The 23600-nt window shown below is 42.3% G+C and overlaps 7 non-coding genes across 7 annotated transcripts; all 7 read right to left on the bottom strand.

Annotated features, from left to right (window-relative positions):
• Nucleotides 1-13785: 13785 nt before the first annotated feature.
• On the bottom strand, nt 13786-13857 carry trnac-gca. Its single transcript has one exon. It is a non-coding gene; the product is annotated as a tRNA-Cys (tRNA).
• A 1217-nt stretch (nt 13858-15074) lies between these two features.
• On the bottom strand, nt 15075-15146 carry trnac-gca. The gene has a single exon. It is a non-coding gene; the product is annotated as a tRNA-Cys (tRNA).
• A 451-nt stretch (nt 15147-15597) lies between these two features.
• trnac-gca lies at nt 15598-15669 on the bottom strand. Its single transcript has one exon. It is a non-coding gene; the product is annotated as a tRNA-Cys (tRNA).
• A 1218-nt stretch (nt 15670-16887) lies between these two features.
• On the bottom strand, nt 16888-16959 carry trnac-gca. The gene has a single exon. It is a non-coding gene; the product is annotated as a tRNA-Cys (tRNA).
• Nucleotides 16960-17411: 452 nt separating this feature from the next.
• Nucleotides 17412-17483, bottom strand: trnac-gca. The gene has a single exon. It is a non-coding gene; the product is annotated as a tRNA-Cys (tRNA).
• A 1218-nt stretch (nt 17484-18701) lies between these two features.
• trnac-gca lies at nt 18702-18773 on the bottom strand. Its single transcript has one exon. It is a non-coding gene; the product is annotated as a tRNA-Cys (tRNA).
• A 452-nt stretch (nt 18774-19225) lies between these two features.
• On the bottom strand, nt 19226-19297 carry trnac-gca. Its single transcript has one exon. It is a non-coding gene; the product is annotated as a tRNA-Cys (tRNA).
• Nucleotides 19298-23600: the final 4303 nt, after the last annotated feature.

The following is a 23600-nucleotide window of genomic DNA, read 5'->3' on the forward strand; positions in this document are numbered from 1 at the left end:
CGCCACCTGCTGTTCATTGCAGCCAACTGGACACAGTCGGTAGAAAATGTATGAAAAAAGGCAGCGTCCCGTGACGAGTTCTAAGCAACATTCTTTCATTTGTTTTGAACGTTTACATTTCCTTTCATCAGTGGGTTCATCACTAATCAGATGTTTGTGTGCGGCAGCTCTAGGGTTACCACCTTTCCCCACTGGCCGCTCTGGGCGGGGGAGGCCAATGATGTCACAAGGTGGGATGATGACATTGTGGGAAGGACAGTAATGTTTCATGGGCGGGTCGGTGGGCTGAGCTATGACGTGGTGGTTGGCGATTCCTGCCTGGTTTTCCAAATTAGGAAGACTATTCAGGCAGTTTTGACCTGGACAGCCCACCTGAAAACCATGCTGTCTGGGTCAAATCTGAACAGGTGGCAACCCTAGGCAGCTCTCTTCCATGCTTCTGGTCAACATCTGCCTGCACTTAGTCCAACCAAATGTAGGTCTATATGCCCAGAAACACCCATCTGACATTGACCCTAAATTCGAAAGCCTGCTGGACCCCTAAAGTTCCTTGTTCCCAGGGTTGAGACACCGGGAAAAAAACTGGTGGGCCCCAGCCCTCCTGTGCCCTGCTAGCCCAATCCCCCATCATCCACCCCCTGTTAAGCAGTGATGGGTGAATTTGTCCAGTTACACTTCGCTGAAAAATGAGCGAGAAAAATGAGCGAAATGGCGCCGGCATTTCATTTTGGACGCTGGCGTCTGAATTTTCACAACAGTTTTGCGAATTTATTTGCCGGTGGTGAAATGTGTGAATTCGCGCCTGCTGAATAAATTCGCCCTTCACTACTGTTAAGGAGAAGGAAGGAGGTCAGCATTAAGCAACATGACTAGTGATGAGCGAATGTTGTCGCCAGGCATGGCTTTGCAGTGAAATTCCAAACTTTATTCCTGGTTAAACGAGAAAATATAAGGGGTCATACATAACCCCTGGGGGCTCAAGTACAAAATCACAAAGGGGTACAAGAGTGTGCCCATGCAGTAGAGCAGGGGTCCCCAACCTTTTTTAACCGATGAGCAACATTCAGATGTAAAAAGAGTTGGAGAGCAACACAAGCATGGAAAATGTTCTTGGGTGATGCACAATAAGGCCTGTGATTGGCCATTTGGTAGCCCCTATGTGGCCTGGAGACTCTGTTTGTCAGCACACCTGGTTTTTATGCACCAAAACTTGCCTCCAAGCCTGGAATTGAAAAATAAGCACATGCTTTGAGGCCTCTGGGGCAACACCCTAAGGGTTGGTGAGTAAAGCTGGCCATAGACGCACAGATCCTATTGTACGAATTGAGGACTCGTATGATTTTCGGATCGTGTGTGGAGAGTGCTGACATCTTTCGTCCGACGGAGATCAGCCGTTTGGTCGATTGGATAGGTTTGATTTTGATCCGACCGGAGCCCATTGCACATCGTAATCGGATTGTCCGAACGTTCAGATTACTCCAGATATAGCCATGCTCGTTAATGGCATATTGGGGAAAGATCCGCTCGTTTGGTGACGTTGCCAAACGAGCGGATCTTTGCGTCTATGGCCACCTCAACATGGTGTTCCAGAAACACTGCTTGGGGATCACAGCAGTACAGGATTTAAAAAAATGGCTATTTGTGGCCTTTTTTTACACTTTACCCACTCTGTGGGGTATTGTATATGAGCTCTAGAAGTTGGTACTGTAATACTAGAATGAAACGTTGCTGCCACCAAGTGGCCACATGATACAAGTTAATTTGTGAGATGGGATAAGGGTCTATGGGGGGGGGGATGTAATATAAATCGCAATGAAAAAACTATTCGCAATGCGAAAAATTATGCCTTTACGCGAACAAATTTTGCTTTGCGCAAAATTAATGTAGCTTTTGTGAACGCGGAAACTGTTTAGCGACCACTTCCGACAGTGGAAGACCGTTTGTGAATTTTATAGTTTGCGACAATGCGCAGTCAATGTAGTAAAACTTCTTACTGAAAAAGTCGCTGTGTTTGCTCCAAAAGATTACGACACCTTCAAGCACTTCTCAAGAGTGCGCAATTGCAATTCGCAATGCAATAACAATGTAAGGAACAATATTACATTGCGAGATGTGGCTTTTTAGTCTTATCGGCGCAAATTGTTTTGCGCTTTGCGACTTTAATTACATTCCCCCGTACCTTTCTAGACAGATGCCAAAATGATTAGTTATTAAACTGTATTTATCAGAGCATTTATTTCAATTCCATTGCACGTATAGATTTATGACACAGATCCAATGTCTTATTAAAATAGGATTTGTCACACATATGACTAGAGAAAAGGAAAGGAGGGATTTGACTTTCTAGAATCACACCAGTCACAATTCTCAACAGTTCCAGAGTCATTTTCCCATTACAGTCTATGGAATGTGCAATGTAAAACATGGGAAAGCTTAAAGAGGTTGTTCACCTTTGAGTTAACTTTTAGTATGATGTAGAGAGGGATATTCTGACACAATTGGTTTTCATATTTTATTATTTGTGGTTTCTGAGTTATTTTTATTCAGCAGCTCTCCAGTTTGCAGTTTCAGCCGTTTGGTTACTAGGGTCCAAATTACCCAGCAACCATGCACTGATTTGAATAAGAAATTGGGATATGAATAGGAGAGGTCCTAAAAGAATGATGAGTAATAAAAAGTAGCAGAAACAATATATTTGTAGCCTTACGAGCCTTTGTTCTTTTGATGGGGTCAGTGACTCCCATTTGAAAGATGGAAAATGAATTGGCCATTCTATACCCAATAAAGAAATACAGTATTAGATGGGGAAGATTTTAATTAAAAAGATACTGGGCTCATTTATAAACAGGGTAGATGGGTTTTGCAAAGTGAATGCATGATTATATTTATAAAACTGAATAAGTGTGGTGCAAACAGAAGTGCAAATTTTTTTTCACAATGAGAATGTCTATAAGAGCTTTTTAAATATATCAAAAATCGCAAAATTGCGAATATTTATGTGTACACTCTGCAACGCCACAACTTTCGTTTATTTGCAAAACAGTTCCTGCTAAGTGCGAATTTAAGTTACTGTCAATTCTTTTTTCGCGCACAACAACCTCGCAAATTGGGTGCGCTCTCGCAAACTCCCATCTCAATTGCGAAAATTTATTCACAATGCCAATTCGCAAAAAAACGGAAAGACGGGCACAGCAGTGCAATATTTTAGCGTTCCGGAAAGAGCATGGGCAATACAACCATTTATTATAAATATAAATATGCGCTGGGAAACTTTATAAATGACCCCCACTGTGTTTATTGTTTTCGGATTGTGCCAGTCATGTAGGAGCAAATACAGCCTTTATCTCACTGTAGCCCCTAAATTCTCAAGAATAATAGCAGCCATAGTAGCATCATCCAAGCTCATACAGTACATAACTAGGGATGTAGCGAACCGCCGAGTATGTGTTCGCGAACGCCGTTCGCGAACACCGGCAAAAAATGCGAACAGTTCGCGAACAGTTCGCGAACTTCGAACATCCGAAAATCGTTCGATTCGAACGATCGAAGGATTTTTAATCGTTCGATCGAACGATTTTCGTTCGAATCGAACGAAAATCGTTCGAATCGAACGAAAATCGTTCGATTTTAGCGACCGAATGGTCGAATGGTCGAACGATTTTGACGCGAACGCCTATTGGCAAACGTCGCGCGACGTTCGCGAACTTGCGGCGGACGCGAACAGCCGATGTTCGCGCGAACAAGTTCGCCGCAGAACAGTTCGCTACATCCCTATACATAACACAACAAAACCCATTGTACCTTTATGCTTGGAGAAAGTAGAAAAGAAGAAGGAAAGAATAAGTCATTGTTTACCACTTTCAGTGACACCGGTGCTTTGGTAGCCACAGGAGCACGTGAATGAGCCAGGGCTGTTGATGCATTTATACTTGGCGTTGGGACAGGCTGAGAGGGTTTGGTATTCGTCAATATCTAAGTGGTGTAAGAAAATGCCCAATAATCCCACCAATAAAAGAATTTCCTCTGTGATACAAACATGAGCAGGAAAGATTTGTTATAGCTCCAGGTCCATTCATCATATCTCATTTTATTGAACATTTTAAAAATTATGAAGCTAGATCTATGCCTCCAAAGATGCCCCAGTAGCTCCCCATCTTTTCTGCTGATTCACTGCACATTCAGTGGGCTCCAATTTCCTGACAAGGGTGGATAATATTCTGGACAGGCCTCATTTAGAGAGGTGGTTCACCTTTAAGCAGGGGGTTCACCTATAAAGACAACTTTTTAATTTGTCATCGTTATTTCTTATTTGAGAGTTTTTAAACGATTTGCCTTCTTCCTCTGAGTCTTTCCAGCTTTCAAATAGGGGTCACTGACCGCATCTAAAAATACAAATGCTCTGAAGGCTGCAAAGTTATAGTTATTGCTGCTTTTAATTATTCGTCTTTCTATTCCGGCCTCTCTTATTCATATTCCAGTCCCTTCTTCAACTCAATGCAGGGTTTCTACGGCAATGTGGACCAGATGGCGGAAACTGCAAACTGGAAAACTGCTGAATAAAAAGCTAAATAACTAAAAAAACCACAAAAAATAATAAAAGAAAACCAATTGCAGATTATCTCAGAATATCACCATCTACATCATACTAAAAGTTAATTTAAAGGTGAACAACCCCTTTAAGTTAACTTGGTATGGCCAGTTCTAAGGAACTTTTCAGTTGGTCTTCATTATTTATTTTTTGTAGTTGTTTTTTTAATATAATGATTTGCCTTCTTCTTCTGACCCTATCCAACTTCAAATAGGGGTCACTGACCCCATCTAAGAAACAAATGCTCTGTAAAACTACAATTGTATTGTTATTGCTACTTCAACCTCTTTAAAAAGAATTGCCATGAGCTTAGGGGATCATTTATTGAAGCCCATGCATGAGGACTAACTAGGTACTAGGCTGAGAGCTCATTTTAGAAGTGAGGTTTAGGAGACTATTCCCTGCCCTAGCAGAGCCATTATAATCCTGCCTGAATATTATTATATTGTGCCCCAGTGCCCACAGATGCCATTAAGTGCAATGTTGTAGTTATAACTAAGCAGTTGTGTGCATTGCCTGTGAAACCAGTTTTACAGCGGCAGGAAAAGGAGCCAAAGCTACTGATGCAATTAGTGTTCTCTCCGCATGGGAAAGGATAAGGAGGTAGACACAGATCTAAAGGGACAGAAATATAACAATAAAATGCATTAATGTAGCAGCAGAGTGAGGCCATGGACTTCCAACCCCATAGTTGCCTTCTGCATTTCATTTAATGTGGATTGCCCCCCCCTCGCTCTTTGGGGTTTGCCCTCCTGGTGATATCTATATATATATATATATATATATTCATGTATTCTGCTAACAACAGACCTCACCAGCCCTGACCCTATTACTGTGACCTTGTACTTATCCCTCTAAATTCCTTGGTGGACCCCAAGCTGGTCTATCCATGACTATTGCCCTCTAAGATGTTCTGAACAATATCTGCCCTTTCAAGCACTCCTTTTGAGGTGGGTTTCCTCATAAAGTTTCCCTGGTCACAAAAGTCATGAAGACTTTGAGTAATATCTCCCTTTCTTTTATCTTCTTTTAATCTCCTCCATCTGACACTGGGGACCACCTGCTAATACAAAATTCCATGTTATGGGGATTCGCTGTCCTACATTAATGACCAAAGTTTATAATTGATTGGACCTTTTTTTATCCCATTTGGCTGCAAGGTTTGAACCTGGTGTGAATGAAGAAAACACCTTAAATCCATGTGTAAGGACCCCATTTTCCTACAGATGTCATGTTTTACAAATTTGAGATCTATAAATCTGCCTCCTTGACCACCTCAGAGTGTATATTTATAAATTCATGATAAAAGCAAGAGGCGTGAATCAGAACCGGCACAATGACTGTTCCGTTTCTTGTGAAAGTCACATTTATCTGCTCAGTTCATTGGCAGGCTTTCTTTTGGAATATGCAAATGACTGGCTGGCATAAAAAACATGTAATTTATGATACATTACTTCCAAGGAGTTTGAGAGTAATTATATCTTCTCATGGTGACTAGTTAGTGATTTCATATACCAGTGGGTTACAATTTTGTTGTGGAAACCCACATCTATATGACACACAGCTGAGCCTTGAGCTCTCTTGAAACTATTAAAAGTCAGTTAGAAGAAACTTAAAGGAGAGGCCAAAATTATAAAGTCTCTTTCAGTAGGTACATCACCATTGTTAAAGGACAAGATAGTTCCATTTGATTGCATAAAATCATCAGATGCTTTGCCTCTCCACAAACCCAACAGTCCCAGAGTCCCGTAGAGAAAAGACTGAGGGAGTTGCACCATTGTGCCAAGGACACCACCGCCGCTCATAGTCACGGACACCTGGAGGCCACAGCTGTACAGAACGGCAACTTTTGTTTCTAAAATTTGAAAAGTACAAAATTATTTTGGTTGACGTACAAACCTGCAAAATAGTAAGGGAACCAGGTTTATAATGTTATATAGTAATGAACATTCAATGTCAATTTTATAAGAATATAATAAAATTCAATGTATCTCATCAATGACCATGTACAATCCAATCACCATGAGCCATGAATCATTAACTCGACAAAAATAATTCATCCACCCAGACCTTCATGCCTTAGATGTAATTACTAGTGAGTTATTACTCACACGTGAAAATTAGCATTTATATTTTCTATAATATTATGCACTGGGAACTTCCACTGGGAACTATCCACTAAAATACTTAGTTTATTATTACTTGATATCCTCCATTCAACCGGCAACAAAAAAGTTGTAAAATCACTGCAAAATGGTGAGAGAATGCAATTATTATTTGAGCTGTAGTTAGAGGCTCCAAGCCGCAGCAATCTCAGGTATAGTAGGTAGAGACCCTCTGGGAAGGAACTATGGGATATCAGGTATAGTAAGGAGAGATGGTGTCTATAGTAACAATGGGATAATAGTCTCTGGGAAGGGAGTGTGGCTGTGGAATAGCAGGTATAGTAGGGAGAGATGGTGCCTATAGTAACAGTGGGATAATAGTCTCTGGGAAGGGAGTGTGACTGTGGGATAGCAGGTATAGTAGGGAGAGATGGTGCCTATAGTAACAGTGGGATAATAGTCTCTGGGAAGGGAGTGTGACTGTGGGATAGCAGGTATAGTAGGGAGAGATGGTGCCTATAGTAACAGTGTGATAATAGTCTCTGGGAAGGGAGTGTGACTGTGGGATAGCAGGTATAGTAGGGAGAGATGGTGCCTATAGTAACAGTGGGATAATAGTCTCTGGGAAGGGAGTGTGACTGAGGGATAGCAGGTATAGTAGGGAGAGATGGTGCCTATAGTAACAGTGGGATAATAGTCTCTGGGAAGGGACTGTGACTGTGGGATAGCAGGTATAGTAGGGAGAGATGGTGCCTATAGTAACAGTGGGATAATAGTCTCTGGGAAGGGAGTGTGACTGTGGGATAGCAGGTATAGTAGGGAGAGATGGTGCCTATAGTAACAGTGGATAATAGTCTCTGGGAAGGGAGTGTGACTGTGGGATAGCAGGTATAGTAGGGAGAGATGGTGCCTATAGTAACAGTGGTGTTTAGTAATCTCTGGGAAGAGACTGTGGCTGTGGAATTAAACAGGAATGTGGATAATATACACAGGAGCAGATTTACTAGGAGAGGAAAAGGGTAGAGTAGATTGTAGCTGTTGCGCTAATGGTCCTAAATTCAGTAAGTCTTTCTATAGCTACAGAGAAGAGATGAGGTTGTGTAAAAGGAAACTCCCAACAGAACAGTTTTATCTCATCACTCATCAAATGAGAAGAGTTCACACATATGGAACTGAAATACAAAGAATGATATCTACAGTATTTATCTATATATATATCTATATATATATCTATATATATATCTATATCTATCTATATCTATATATATCTATATATATATATATATCTATATATATATATATATATATATATTAGAAATTGCAGGGCCCCGTCCACACTAGCGCCCAAGCCCCACCCCAGATCCTGCCCACTCCACCAAGCCCCACTCCATCCCGCCCAAAGACCACACAGACATCAGCGCTAAATAAGTAACCCCCCCCACACACATAGTTATAAAAAGCTATCGATGGTCAGGGCCCCCTTATAAGTTTAAAAAAAAAAACATTGGTGCCAGGGTCTCCTTACAAGTTTAAAAAGAATTGGGGCCCCCAAAATATTTTTCTAAAAAAACATTGGTCGCCAGGGCCCCCCTTACAAGATAAAAAAAATTGGGGCCCCAAAAAGTATTTGAAAAAAAAAAAACATTGGTGGCAGGGGCCTATAGAATATTAAAATAATACATTGGTGGCCAGGGAATTAAAAAAAAAAAAAAAACCCAGAATGGTGTTCAGTGGAATTGAACTCGTGGCTTCAGGACTTCAACTTCGCCTCCTTTTGTGACTTTGGGTTTTTTCGCTGCTTCAGGACTTCAATTTCGGCTGTTTTCATGACTTTGGGTCTTTTCACCGCTTCGGTACTTCGGCTATTTTCGTGACTTCGGGTCTTTTCGCCGCTTCAGGAGTTTTTTCTGTTTTCGTGGCTTCGGGACCTTTGACTGTTCCGCATTTCGGCTCTTCGCGATGGCCACACGCACGGCTTCGGCGCTCTCAAGGGGGGCCCGGTTCTTTTCAAAACTGCAGCACTGCCGCGCCCCCCTTCATGCCCCCCCACTTGTCCCCCCTGTCCCTCCCTGATGGCGGCCCTGTATATACACATATATATCTGTTGAACGGATACTTACATATATATTATCATAGGTCTGGCCAAGAAAGTGGGAGGACTTGATGTAGGGTTGGTTTTTGGCTGGAAGTTCGATGTCGCCAACATTTACGTCATATGGATAAAGATGGAAAAATTGGTTTTCAAGCAACTATTTATTGATTTCTGGATATTAGCCTTATCTAATTGTTTTTTGCCCCCCTTACCCTTTGTAGACTAAACATATAGTGACTAGTGATGGGCGAATTTGTGCCATTTCGCTTCGGTGAAAAATTCGCGAATTTCGCGCGAAATTCGCGAAACGGCGAAAAACTCGCGAAACAGCGCTGGCGCCCGTTTTTGACGACGGCGCCCGTCTTTTCGGAAAAAAATTTTTTGACGCCGGCAAATTTTTGCCGCGAATTTTCGCGGGTGTTTCGCGAATTTATTCGCTGACGGCGAATCGCGCAAATTCGCGCAAATTCGCCCATCACTAATAATGACATTAAAACCAATTTCAACGACTCGTTTTTTAATAAGGCTGGAACAAAGTAAAGGCCCATGTCTATCAAGATAAAAGCAAAAACATTTTTTTCAGAATTACATTGAATGATATGTTTTATTAATTAAAGGGATACTGTCATGGGAAAACATGTTTTTGTTTCAAAAAACATCAGTTAATAGGGCTGCTCCAGCAGAATTCTGCGCTGAAATCTGTTTTTCAAAAGAGCAAACAGAATTTTTTACATTTAATTTTGAAATCTGACATGGGGCTAGACATAATGTCACTTTCCCAGGTGCCCCCAGCCATGTGACTGATAAACTTCCGTCACTCTTTACTGCTGCACTACAAGTTGGAGTTATATCACCCCTCCCCCCCCACCCCAGCAGCCTGTCAGCAGAACAATGGGAAGGTAACCAGATAACAGCTCCCTGGTAGATCTAAGAACATTACTCAATAGTAAAAATTTATGTCCCACTGCGACTCCTTCAGTTACATTAAGTAGTAGAAACAATAGCCTGTCAGAAAGCAGTTCCATAGTGCAGCATTGGCTCTATCTGAAAGCACATGACCAGGTAAAATTACCCCAGATGCACATACACACCAATATTACAACTAAAAAAAATACACTTGTTGGGTTAGGAATGACATTTTACATGGAGAGTGAATTATTAGCAGTGTAAATAGAGTTAATTTAGAAATGGACAGAATCCCTTTAATTAATTATGTTGTTTCTCTCTGTCTTTAGTCGGTATTATATAAGGTTCACTAATAATTATACCCTGTGTCACATCCAACAAAATTATGTTTATTTGGGTGGATCTGTAGCCACATTTAGGATGAGAAATTGCAACAGGAGGAATCTGGTATTTGGCATAATGCCTAAATCCTATTGCTCTTGTTTTTCTTTCCCCTAAGCCAATGCTGATGCTGCCGGGTGATGTTGTGATGCTGATTCAGTTAATGCCTTTAAGAATGGCTTGGATGATTTTTTGGACAGACATAATATCAAAGGCTATTGTGATACTAAGCTCTATAGTGAGTATAGATATGGGTATATAGAATTTAATTAAAAGTAGAGAGGGGTGTATGTATGGATGCTGGGTTTTCATTTGGAGGGGTTGAACTTGATGGACTTTGTCTTTTTTCAACCCAATTTAACTATGTAACTAAAAAATGCCCCACCTGTCATTCCAGAATGTCTTTGCCAGTCTAAAAAAACTCATCCCTCATTTGTACTGAAAAGTCCCGACTTTCTCTGCACTGAACAGCCAGAAAAAGAAACAATGTTTCTAACTTAATTGGCTTTTGGCAGAGAGCCCAGAACAGCCACAGCAGAAGATAAGGTACTTTTGTAACAATTTCTAGATAAGCAAATAAGTAATTGTAACAATATAAGATAACAGGTCCCTTGGGAAAAGTTAGACTCACAGCTTAAAGGGCAATTCACCTTCATTAGCAAAATTGTGAATTGAAAAAAACCCAGAAATATATTCAAACTTTCATAACCTGCCAAATTCTGTAAAATGAACATGGTAATTAAGGGGTGTGGCCATAAAAATGGGCGTGGTCAAAAAAATTGCCACAATGCGACCCACTTTTTTTGCCACTCTTTTTGTTTCCAGAAAGTTGGGAGGTATGCACCTTGATGATGGAATTGAAACCTTTAAATGATCATAACAATAACAAACATAGTTAATATCTATATCTTAAAGGCACTGACACCAGACTCCCAATTTCTCTGATATTTTTGGGCAAACAAAAGACAGGACAAGGGAAAAATGTCCTTTTCTAAGCACAGGTGATATTTTCCTCTTACTTATTCATCACATATCAGTATGTTCCCTCAGTGTATCTGAGCTGTTGCTGTGGTTCTTCAATTGAGAAAAAAAGAACAATGCAAATATACAGAGACACAATGTTTAATGTGCACAGTTACAGAGGCCCTTATATTTTAAAATGCTTGGAATTTATAGGATATTGTAAGGTCTCCCTTTGAGGGGGTATCAAGATACTACACCTTATCACCATGAAACAGCAAGATGATTCATTATAAAGAAACTTAAATAAATAAAAGACAGCTATTGGCGAGACTGCTACTTTTTGTATCACAAATGCCCTTGTAAGACCCGGGAAGGTTGAGGCACTTAGTTCTTGATTGGCAAGAATCAGAGGCGGAAAACTTATCGTTATCATTACACATGTAACCCTTTTTATGATTTTCATGCATGATTTTCTGGAAACTACAGATGGGTAGTGTCCTGGAGGATTAGCACCTCGCATATACTTACTTTTGTCAGTTTTTGATTTTCTATTGGGGAGTGTGCGCCTTCTACCTTACACATGTATCCATCTCAAAGAAATCCAGATCTGCATACGCAATAGTAACTGCCCAATGTGTTGATGCACTTGGCTTCAGAATGGCAGTCATTATTTAAACATTCATTAATATCTGTGCAGATGCCTGTATATGACAAATAACCTTCTCTGCAGAGGCAGGAATATGAGCCAGGAGTGTTCAAACCCTGAGCTTGCTGAAGACAATATTTTGTTGGTTATGAACACTCATCTATGTAATGAGTTGCCTTTCTGAATATATCCCACATAAATGTGATCCTGACACTTCTAGGCATATCCCTGCTGAGCCACAATAAATGGTTTGGTTCATACATTCATCTATATCAATGCAGTTGTTAGCTTGTAGGTAGTATCACTTATCACAAGAACAATGGAGAGAGTCGGATGTGTTTGAGCACACCATGTTCTCTGAGCAGGCTACGCCACTAAGACACTCGTCAATGTCTTTGGACATTACCCCATTTCCAGAAAATCCAGACAAATATATTCATAGAGTATTGAAACAAGATGCTCTTTCATTGACTTCTGTGCAGTTGTCACCATCTTGACATCTGTGTGACGTGCCCCAACATGTGTAAGTGCGAGGATAAAAACCCAGAAATATAGTGCACTTACACGTGTTGGAGCCAATGGTGTCAGTGCAGTTGTGGAACCTGCTACAGTTGGATAAGTCCATTGCACGCTCATCTAAGCACAGACTTCCATTATTTTGAAAGCCCACGTCACACAGATGAATGATCTGATTGTGTTAATGCACTGGGGCATATTGTGGCATATGTGTGTAACATTTTCCTGTTCATATTCATTTGTTTCTTCACAAAACGAGCGATTTCCATTTAAACCCTCTGAACAGATACAATCATATGAGCCTGGATGGTTGATAAACACACTATGGGGATGGCACATGGAAGGGTGGAAACACTCGTCTTCATTAAGGCAAAGGGAACCATTTTTTATAGCGTTACCAGCATTCACAATAAAAAGATCCAACTTCATCAATACACTGGGAATTAGATGGGCAAATAGGAGACTCAAAACTGCACTCATTAAGGTCCTCACAAGTGGTCCTATTTCCAGAGAAGTCACTTTTACAGTCACAGAGAAAAGAACGTTTTGTATTAATGCAGTCTGCATGTTTATTGCAGATAAAAGGGTTGGGGCACTCATTGATATCAGGAGCCATTTATCATTGTTAATCCTGAATTTCACGAGTAAGAAAAAGAACCAAACAAATTTCCATACTACGAATTCTCAACACAAGTCGGAACACTCATCCTCATCAGTGCAGTTTTATCTATCCCCACGGAATCCTTCATTACAGATGCCGCTGCAAGAACCTTGTGTGTTTCTACAATCTGAGAAATTGCTGAAAATGCTTTTGTTTAGTGATGGGCAAATAAATGCTCCAAAACGCGCCATTTCGAGAATTTTTCGCCGTTTAGTGAATTGCTAAACGGGCCAAATTCGCCCGTCACTACTTTTGTTGTCTTGGTATTTATTAATGTCCCAGCATTCAACACTATCCCCATAACAACCTTGGAAGCACGTGCAGTAGAACCGTCCAGATGTGTTTGTACAGGTAGCCGACTCATGGCATCCTCCGTTATTTCTCTGGCATTCATCAATGTCTATATTTTGTCACCAAAATAAATGTCAGGATTTGATGCCAATAAATCTCAATAATCATATATTCATTATTTATACGTAAAAAAAACTTAACCAAAAAGCAAATGGCACTGAAGAAATCCACAGCCTAAAACACTTCCTTCTTTCATGTTAATATTGTTTAATACTTACAGTGTTTACTTGCAGCTCCGTCTGACTTTTCTTTTTGTACAGTTATGTTTATTACTGCCTGTTTAGGTGGTATTGCTGGCAGCGGGATGCAGGGGCTACACGTATGGGCTCCTCAGGCCATTGATTGTCTGTCAAGCAAGCTGGCCGGCCACATGCACCTAATCTCCTCCCTCGGCTCCTCCCCCTCTTGCAGAGCTTCTGGCAGGAACCGTTAGCACACAGTTTTGCGCAGGTTCCTAGCTTTTGGGTTCTGAAAGCTGGACAAAATGCCAGCAGTATGGAGTCAACCATCCGTAGCTTGCCACTCGCTGACTTAAAGAGTCAACCTCTTCAGACATTTTGCTATCTGTTGGCTGGAAGGGGGCACCCAGATTTGAACTAGGGACCTCTTGATCTGCAGTCAAAAGCTCTACCACTGAGCTATACCCCCTCACTTGTTCCGTCTACCTTGCCTGCACACTTGTGGTGTGGCCAGAACTATCCTTTTCGACCGCCCTCTTTTTCTAACCAACAGTCCCTCATGGCATTTGCAAACAGAAATTTATAGGAGACAGATTGCCTGAAAACCAAGAATGTGCCCGTGCGTGATAACTGTTTAACTATAGACGGAATGTTCTTCGAAAAGTAGTCTTTTGGCTTGATTTAGTGAAAACTTCTCCAAAATCCCTGCTAGTCTTACCCATCTTGCCCACTTCTTGCTGCCTCCTTTCCCAGGCTGTGCAGGGGAGCCGACAGCACTCAGCCCACTGCACTGTAGGATGGGAACCAAGCAGCGGCTAGGCGGACCTGATAGGGAACTGAAACCTGTCTTTCCTTTTTTGCAAATGCAGGGCTGAGACGGGCTATCCCCCTCCTGCTGTGTTCCTGGCAGGAACCGCTACAACACGCCCACCCCTCATTTCAACCACAGACAGGGAACATAGCAGATGTAAGGGGTGCTCCAATAACGGGGACATTTTTCAAAGATAATGATGATTTTTAGCCAAAAGTAAGACCGGTACCGTATATTATTCATTGCTGCCTACACGACTAAGGAGGTTTTCTCCTATCCGATATGTCTCCTTTAAAGACTTTTCCTGGTCGGTTAACAGGGCAGATTCCAGGCTCCATCTTTTCATCTTGCTTCATTTGTCACCGAGGCAACAAGGTGCTCTACCATAACATCTATTTTCTGTCTAAAGTGGTGGTGCCACTTTATCAGAATCAGAGTACATCTTTCTTTTCTGTGTCAATTAATAGATTGAGGGTTCTGAAACTTGGACGAAACGCTGTCAGCGTGGACCCCAATCGCCCCATCCATCATTGCCAACCCACTGGCGTAAATGAGCGACCCCCGGGCTCCATCAATCTGCATTGGAATCGGCTGGAGATTGACAAAGAGCAGCTCATGAACCTCAGCAAATGCTTCAGTAAGAACTTTCACAGAAGGTTTCCCCGATTTGGGGCATAACCTTCTTCAGCCAATGGTGGGCGGCCAAATGATATCAACGAGCTTGTCCCAAATTTCATGTAGCAGAAGGAATTCAACCGTAGGGGCTCATTGCCATATTTTAGTGCAGGAAAGGGCACGAATGGCAGGTACGGTGTGGGCTTGTTCTTGAATTCCCCCCTCAACACAAGTATATCGATTTAACATAAAGCTGAGAAAGGGGGCACCCGGATTTGAACCGGGGACCTCTTGATCTGCAGTCAAATGCTCTACCACTGAGCTATACCCCCGACGATGAAGGCAGCCTCTCGTATAATCGGTGAGGGTGTGCTGAAAACTAACCATGGAAAAGTGACTGTAAGGCTTTGTTTACCCATTCTTACAGTGTTTACTTGCAGCTCCGTCTGACTTTTCTTTTTGTACAGTTATGTTTATTACTGCCTGTTCAGGTGGTATTGCTGGCAGCGGGATGCAGGGGCTACACGTATGGGCTCCTCAGGCCATTGATTGTCTGTCAAGCAAGCTGGCCGGCCACATGCACCTAATCTCCTCCCTCGGCTCCTCCCCCTCTTGCAGAGCTTCTGGCAGGAACCGTTAGCACACAGTTTTGCGCAGGTTCCTAGCTTTTGGGTTCTGAAAGCTGGACAAAATGCCAGCAGTATGGAGTCAACCATCCGTCGCTTGCCACTCGCTGACTTAAAGAGTCAACCTCTTCAGACATTTTGCTATCTGTTGGCTGGAAGGGGGCACCCAGATTTGAACTAGGGACCTCTTGATCTGCAGTCAAATGCTCTACCACTGAGCTATACCCCCTCGCTTGTTCCGTCCACCTTGCCTGCACACTTGTGGTGTGGCCAGAACTATCCTTTTCGACCACCCTCTTTTTTCTAACCAACAGTCCCTCATGGCATTTGCAAACAGAAATTTATAGGAGACAGATTGCCTGAAAACCAAGAATGTGCCCGTGCGTGATAACTGTTTAACTATAGACGGAATGTTCTTCGAAAAGTAGTCTTTTGGCTTGATTTAGTGAAAACTTCTCCAAAATCCCTGCTAGTCTTACCCATCTTGCCCACTTCTTGCTGCCTCCTTTCCCAGGCTGTGCAGGGGAGCCGACAGCACTCAGCCCACTGCACTGTAGGATGGAAACCAAGCAGCGGCTAGGCGGACCTGATAGGGAACTGAAACCTGTCTTTCCTTTTTTGCAAATGCAGGGCTGAGACGGGCTATCCCCCTCCTGCTGTGTTCCTGGCAGGAACCGCTACAACACGCCCACCCCTCATTTCAACCACAGACAGGGAACATAGCAGATGTAAGGGGTGCTCCAATAACGGGGACATTTTTCAAAGATAATGATGATTTTTAGCCAAAAGTAAGACCGGTACCGTATATTATTCATTGCTGCCTACACGACTAAGGAGGTTTTCTCCTATCCGATATGTCTCCTTTAAAGACTTTTCCTGGTCGGTTAACAGGGCAGATTCCAGGCTCCATCTTTTCATCTTGCTTCATTTGTCACCGAGGCAACAAGGTGCTCTACCATAACATCTATTTTCTGTCTAAAGTGGTGGTGCCACTTTATCAGAATCAGAGTACATCTTTCTTTTCTGTGTCAATTAATAGATTGAGGGTTCTGAAACTTGGACGAAACGCTGTCAGCGTGGACCCCAATCGCCCCATCCATCATTGCCAACCCACTGGCGTAAATGAGCGACCCCCGGGCTCCATCAATCTGCATTGGAATCGGCTGGAGATTGACAAAGAGCAGCTCATGAACCTCAGCAAATGCTTCAGTAAGAACTTTCACAGAAGGTTTCCCCGATTTGGGGCATAACCTTCTTCAGCCAATGGTGGGCGGCCAAATGATATCAACGAGCTTGTCCCAAATTTCATGTAGCAGAAGGAATTCAACCGTAGGGGCTCATTGCCATATTTTAGTGCAGGAAAGGGCACGAATGGCAGGTACGGTGTGGGCTTGTTCTTGAATTCCCCCCTCAACACAAGTATATCGATTTAACATAAAGCTGAGAAAGGGGGCACCCGGATTTGAACCGGGGACCTCTTGATCTGCAGTCAAATGCTCTACCACTGAGCTATACCCCCCGACGATGAAGGCAGCCTCTCGTATAATCGGTGAGGGTGTGCTGAAAACTAACCATGGAAAAGTGACTGTAAGGCTTTGTTTACCCATTCTTACAGTGTTTACTTGCAGCTCCGTCTGACTTTTCTTTTTGTACAGTTATGTTTATTACTGCCTGTTCAGGTGGTATTGCTGGCAGCGGGATGCAGGGGCTACACGTATGGGCTCCTCAGGCCATTGATTGTCTGTCAAGCAAGCTGGCCGGCCACATGCACCTAATCTCCTCCCTCGGCTCCTCCCCCTCTTGCAGAGCTTCTGGCAGGAACCGTTAGCACACAGTTTTGCGCAGGTTCCTAGCTTTTGGGTTCTGAAAGCTGGACAAAATGCCAGCAGTATGGAGTCAACCATCCGTCGCTTGCCACTCGCTGACTTAAAGAGTCAACCTCTTCAGACATTTTGCTATCTGTTGGCTGGAAGGGGGCACCCAGATTTGAACTAGGGACCTCTTGATCTGCAGTCAAATGCTCTACCACTGAGCTATACCCCCTCGCTTGTTCCGTCCACCTTGCCTGCACACTTGTGGTGTGGCCAGAACTATCCTTTTCGACCGCCCTCTTTTTTCTAACCAACAGTCCCTCATGGCATTTGCAAACAGAAATTTATAGGAGACAGATTGCCTGAAAACCAAGAATGTGCCCGTGCGTGATAACTGTTTAACTATAGACGGAATGTTCTTCGAAAAGTAGTCTTTTGGCTTGATTTAGTGAAAACTTCTCCAAAATCCCTGCTAGTCTTACCCATCTTGCCCACTTCTTGCTGCCTCCTTTCCCAGGCTGTGCAGGGGAGCCGACAGCACTCAGCCCACTGCACTGTAGGATGGAAACCAAGCAGCGGCTAGGCGGACCTGATAGGGAACTGAAACCTGTCTTTCCTTTTTTGCAAATGCAGGGCTGAGACGGGCTATCCCCCTCCTGCTGTGTTCCTGGCAGGAACCGCTACAACACGCCCACCCCTCATTTCAACCACAGACAGGGAACATAGCAGATGTAAGGGGTGCTCCAATAACGGGGACATTTTTCAAAGATAATGATGATTTTTAGCCAAAAGTAAGACCGGTACCGTATATTATTCATTGCTGCCTACACGACTAAGGAGGTTTTCTCCTATCCGATATGTCTCCTTTAAAGACTTTTCCTGGTCGGTTAACAGGGCAGATTCCAGGCTCCATCTTTTCATCTTGCTTCATTTGTCACCGAGGCAACAAGGTGCTCTACCATAACATCTATTTTCTGTCTAAAGTGGTGGTGCCACTTTATCAGAATCAGAGTACATCTTTCTTTTCTGTGTCAATTAATAGATTGAGGGTTCTGAAACTTGGACGAAACGCTGTCAGCGTGGACCCCAATCGCCCCATCCATCATTGCCAACCCACTGGCGTAAATGAGCGACCCCCGGGCTCCATCAATCTGCATTGGAATCGGCTGGAGATTGACAAAGAGCAGCTCATGAACCTCAGCAAATGCTTCAGTAAGAACTTTCACAGAAGGTTTCCCCGATTTGGGGCATAACCTTCTTCAGCCAATGGTGGGCGGCCAAATGATATCAACGAGCTTGTCCCAAATTTCATGTAGCAGAAGGAATTCAACCGTAGGGGCTCATTGCCATATTTTAGTGCAGGAAAGGGCACGAATGGCAGGTACGGTGTGGGCTTGTTCTTGAATTCCCCCCTCAACACAAGTATATCGATTTAACATAAAGCTGAGAAAGGGGGCACCCGGATTTGAACCGGGGACCTCTTGATCTGCAGTCAAATGCTCTACCACTGAGCTATACCCCCCGACGATGAAGGCAGCCTCTCGTATAATCGGTGAGGGTGTGCTGAAAACTAACCATGGAAAAGTGACTGTAAGGCTTTGTTTACCCATTCTTACAGTGTTTACTTGCAGCTCCGTCTGACTTTTCTTTTTGTACAGTTATGTTTATTACTGCCTGTTCAGGTGGTATTGCTGGCAGCGGGATGCAGGGGCTACACGTATGGGCTCCTCAGGCCATTGATTGTCTGTCAAGCAAGCTGGCCGGCCACATGCACCTAATCTCCTCCCTCGGCTCCTCCCCCTCTTGCAGAGCTTCTGGCAGGAACCGTTAGCACACAGTTTTGCGCAGGTTCCTAGCTTTTGGGTTCTGAAAGCTGGACAAAATGCCAGCAGTATGGAGTCAACCATCCGTCGCTTGCCACTCGCTGACTTAAAGAGTCAACCTCTTCAGACATTTTGCTATCTGTTGGCTGGAAGGGGGCACCCAGATTTGAACTAGGGACTTCTTGATCTGCAGTCAAATGCTCTACCACTGAGCTATACCCCCTCACTTGTTCCATCCACCTTGCCTGCACACTTGTGGTGTGGCCAGAACTATCCTTTTCGACCGCCCTCTTTTTTCTAACCAACAGTCCCTCATGGCATTTGCAAACAGAAATTTATAGGAGACAGATTGCCTGAAAACCAAGAATGTGCCCGTGCGTGATAACTGTTTAACTATAGACGGAATGTTCTTCGAAAAGTAGTCTTTTGGCTTGATTTAGTGAAAACTTCTCCAAAATCCCTGCTAGTCTTGCCCATCTTGCCCACTTCTTGCTGCCTCCATTCCCAGGCTGTGCAGGGGAGCCGACAGCACTCAGCCCACTGCACTGTAGGATGGGAACCAAGCAGCGGCTAGGTGGACCTGATAGGGAACTGACACCTGTCTTTCCGTTTTTTGCAAATGCAGGGCTGAGACGGGCTATCCCCCTCCTGCTGTGTTCCTGGCAGGAACCGCTACAACACACCCACCCCTCATTTCAACCACAGACAGGGAAAATAGCAGATGTAAGGGGTGCTCCAATAACGGGGACATTTTTCAAAGATAATGATGATTTTTAGCCAAAAGTAAGACCGGTACCGTATATTTTTCATTGCTGTCTACACGACTAAGGAGGTTTTCTCCTATCGATATGTCTCCTTTAAAGACTTTTCATGGTTGGTTAACAGGGCAGATTCCAGGCTCCATCTTTTTATCTTGCTTCATTTATCACCAAAATTTATTTTATATATGGGAATCCATACACCTGATTTCTGTATATCTTTAGACATTCCCCAGTTCCAAAGGCAATTAGCACACAAACATTTTTATATTAAAAGATATATGTCCCAAGGCTTATTTTCAGTAAAAAATAAATTATTACGCGCTTCGTACCCTCCGGCACTTAGTCATAGGTGTCTCTGGGACACCTATGACTAAGTGCCGGAGGGTACGAAACACGTAAGGTGGGCCATGTGGGGTCAGTATGTATCAAAAACCTTTTTAAAATGTGAATACTAAAAAATTATTTATTTTTACTGAAAATAAGCCTTGGGACATATATATTTTGATATAAAATTTTTTGTCTCATTTGTCACCGAGGCAACAAGGTGCTCTACCATAACATCTATTTTCTGTCTAAAGAGGTGGTGCCACTTTATCAGAATCAGAGTACATCTTTCTTTTCTGTGTCAATTATTAGATTGAGTTTTCTGAAACTTGAACAAAACGCTGCCAGCGTGGGCCCCAATTGCCCCATCCATCATGTTGCTCATATAGTTGTGGTGTGGGTAGATGTTTTGGACCACTCTCTTTTTCTTATTAACAGTCCCTTATGCTCCATCTTAGTCTCCATCTTTTGATCTTGTTTTGTTTTTCACAGAGATAACAAGGTGCTCACAACATTTATATGGGTTTCGCTGATTTATCATAACCAGAGTATATTTTTATTTACTTTGTCAATTTATACTCTTGCACAGAATAATAGCTTTAGTGTTCTGAAACCTGGCAGCCAACGGCACTTAACCTACTGTGATGTATGATAGGAACAGATACAGAACTAAAGCTGTTAGATCCTTATAAATTATGGCTACAGCAGCCTCTATAAAAGGAATAAAGATCAACTCCAGACTGTTTTAAAGTTTATTTTTTAAGTTTACTTCCTCTTGAAAGGCTAGTAACAGAAGAAAAATTCTTGAAACCTTCCTACCATTAATATGCCTGCAGCCTATAGTGTGGATTTATATCTCTGTACCCTTCTCCAAGGGTGGGACAACTATTCATTTCAGCTCTCTGCCCAGGCTGGAGGCACTTACCTTGTCCACGCTCTGCCCCCCCAAACCTCACAGGGGTTCAGTTTCCTTTTAGTCAGTGCCCTCAAGTGTATCAGGCTAACATCGCTAGAGCCTTACATATCTTTAACCAGATGCAGTAGACAAGCATGGACAAGTACAATAGGTATCAGTGTTACCCTGCAACCATACATTCTGCACTGAGATCTGTTCTGGATTGGGTTACACTGTGTCTATTGATGTAATGCTTCATGGGGTATTCAAGTGCTGCTTCATCTTTCCCAAAATGATGACAGAAACTGTCTAACCTTGAATATTATAAAATAACATGACAGTATCACCCACAACTGCCTTATGATAGAGCTACTCTGAAATCCATAATATCCATATTGCACCACCAGGTGGAGACATTTGTTCAGGGAAGCTATTGGAAAGGCTACACTATGCTGAGTATTTATATATATATATATATATATATATATATATATATATATATATATATATATATATATATATATATATATATAGACAAATACAAGATTCCTCTGCACTCAACCCATTATCAATATATTTAAGACAGAGACATTTTGTGCATACTGCTACTGAAAAATGCCTTACCCTTTAAACAAAACAGGGATTGTTTGTCCATATATTGCAATATATTTAAGCTGGCCAACTACGTCAAAGTCATCCCATATCTGGCCAGTCCTATGCTCAATTTTCATCTGATTCATTAAGAATTCTATGGTTTAATTATACATTTTATAAAAGGGACGAATACGTTTTACCTGCAACTTACTAGCTGCTTTCAAAGTAAAACTCCCAAACTTGGCTGCCCTTTTATTAGACACCAGTGGGATCACCTGACTATAGTTGGAGGGGGTGGGAGCTACAACATAGAGCTGGTCACGGCTCTTATATATATATATATATAATGAATGTTATTAAGTGCCACGGGGTATTCAGAACTGTCATACAATGCAATGTAAAAATTGTCTGTGCAATAAATAAAAACATAAAGGTTTAACATTCTTATGAGCAACAACTTTGACATATATTGGGCCTCATAATGGACCTGCCCTAAAATCTAAAGGGTAACGGCCCCCAGGTTTTCATCCTTATCATAAAGGATTCGGTGTGTGGACAATTACAGATCTGTGCTCCTAAATTTTATCATGTTGGACATAATGCACATTATACAGGAGGGTGTATAAAAGCCTGTGGGACGAGGGGCCAATTGATGTGTCAATGCCAGTCAGTGGGCCCCAGACACAGGTCAGTACAACAAGCTGCCAATTCGTCTGCCAAGATTAAAGGAAAACTATACCCCCCCAAACAATGTAGGTCTCTATAAAAGATATTGCATAAAACAGCTCATATGTAAAATCCTGCTTCATGTAAATAAACCATTTTCATAATAATATACTTTTCTAGTAGTATGTGCCATTGGGTAATCATAAATAGAAAATTGCCATTTTAAAAAATAAGGGCCGCCCCCTGGGATCGTAGGATTCACTGTACTCACAAACATACCAACAAACCATACATGTTAGGTCACATGAGCCAATTAACAGACAGAGTTGTGTCTTTTGCTTCCACACTTCTTCCTGTTACAGTTAGAGTTGAAGTATTTCTGGTCAGGTGATCTCTGGGACAGCACAGAGACCATCACAAAATGGTGGCTCAAGGCAAGAGATGTAAAAGAGCAATATTAACTTAAATATATATTCCAGTTTGGTGAGATTCTTTAATATGCCACTTAATATGATACGAACTATCTGTTGCTTAAGTGTTCATTTTAGGGGTATAGTTTTCCTTTAAGACAGTAGCGTTTATTGGCCTGTATGTAACTAGCTTGATGCACTGTTTGTGGCCATATCATTTAAAGCGATACTGACATGTTCCTATAAAAATCATAGGAACGCATCAGTATGAAGTAAATGCTGCTTTTGAAATAAAAACTAACATAGTGGTATAAAGGTGATACTTTTATTAGCTAACTAATATAATCATAGCTAGCTTTCAGAACATTTTAGGTCCCCATGTGGACCGAAACGTCACATTGGTTTTTCATGTAACTTTTAAATACACCTTTTGAGCATTTCACAAGATATTTTCAGTGTTGCTGGTCATTTCCTCACACTAAACCATTTACCGTGCACCTGAGGCAAGTTCCAAAGGCAGAGTGATGCCCATATGAAGCTTTGCGCCCTAGGCACGTGTCTACTCTGCCTACCCCTAGTTCCAGCCCTGCCCCCAGCGCACATATTGTGTAACCCAACAGCAACTGGTTGGACATTCCTAATTTATGTTAATCCTATAATTCGGACTAGTTTTGTTGCTGTTATTTTTGTTTGTTTGTTTTTGGCTGTTTTTTTTTTTCTCAACCTGGGAAATTTGTTAACAGGCCTCTGAATGTTTATTTTTCTCCTGTTGTTAAAATTCTGCTTAAAAAACATCATGGGATTTCCAGTACAGGTATGAGATCCATTATCAGGAAAATTGTTATCCAAAAAGCTCCGAATTACAGGAAGACCATC

This window comes from Xenopus laevis, chromosome 5S, assembly GCF_017654675.1.
Source record: "Xenopus laevis strain J_2021 chromosome 5S, Xenopus_laevis_v10.1, whole genome shotgun sequence".
Taxonomy (NCBI): Eukaryota; Metazoa; Chordata; class Amphibia; order Anura; family Pipidae; genus Xenopus; species Xenopus laevis.